The sequence below is a fragment of the Elephantulus edwardii genome, unplaced genomic scaffold (assembly GCF_000299155.1).
Source record: "Elephantulus edwardii isolate Elephantulus edwardi_28Jun2011 unplaced genomic scaffold, EleEdw1.0 scaffold00075, whole genome shotgun sequence".
Taxonomy (NCBI): Eukaryota; Metazoa; Chordata; class Mammalia; order Macroscelidea; family Macroscelididae; genus Elephantulus; species Elephantulus edwardii.
In genome coordinates, this window is record NW_006399825.1 from 8,356,590 (window position 1) to 8,357,510 (window position 921).

The following is a 921-nucleotide window of genomic DNA, read 5'->3' on the forward strand; positions in this document are numbered from 1 at the left end:
ATTTGGCCTACACTCATTGGTGCTCAAGGCCTCAAATCTTTTCCTGAGATGGTTTTGAAATTCGAGTGGAATAGACTTAAGATCAGATTTTGGTTCCCGTGGACTTGATTTAATTTTCCTCAACTTCAGCTTGAACTTGCATATGAGTAGTTGGTGGTCTGTCCCACAATCAACACCTGGCCTGGTTTTCACTGCTGATAATGAGCTTCTCCACCGAGGCTTCCACAAATGTAATCTATTTGATTCCTATGCATGCCATCAGGTGAGATCCATGAGTATAGCCTGCATTTATGTTTTTTATAGAAGGTATTTGCAATGAATGAATCATTGAATGTGCAGAACTATCATTCTGTCTCCAGCCTCATTTCTCTCACTGAGCCCGTATTTTCCAGCTACTGATCCTTCTTCCCTTTCCCCAACTTTTGCATTCCAGTCGCCCATTATTACCAGTGCATCTTGATTGCATGTTTGATCAACTTCTGACTGCAAAAGTTGGTAGAAATCTTCTATTTCCTTCTCTTTGGCTCTAGTTTTTGGTGCATATATTTGAATTATAGTGGTATTTACTGGACTTCCTTGTATGCATGTGGATATTATCCTGTCGCTCACCACATTGTATTTCAGGATGGATCTAGAAATGACTTTTTTAATTATGAAGCCAACCCCATTCTTCCTCACCTTTTCATCCCCGGTATAGTAAATCATATAATCAAAATGTCCCATGCCAAGCCATCTCATTTTGCCAATACCTAGTATGTCAATATATATGCGTTCCATTTCTTTCTTAACAATGTCCAGTTTTCCTACTTTCATGCTTCTCATGTTCCATGTTCCAATCACTAGTGTCTGCTTACAGCTGTTCCTTCTTCTCTGTATTTCCGTTTCTAAGATCTCGGTCTATGTCTGCTAGTCCAAGCGATA

The 921-nt window shown here is 39.6% G+C and overlaps 1 protein-coding gene across 1 annotated transcript in view; it reads left to right on the plus strand.

The window, feature by feature from the left end:
• FAM117B (family with sequence similarity 117, member B) overlaps positions 1-921 on the plus strand; it is a 112,642-nt gene that overhangs the window by 4,377 nt on the left and 107,344 nt on the right. The gene's annotated exons all lie outside the window — the stretch shown is intronic.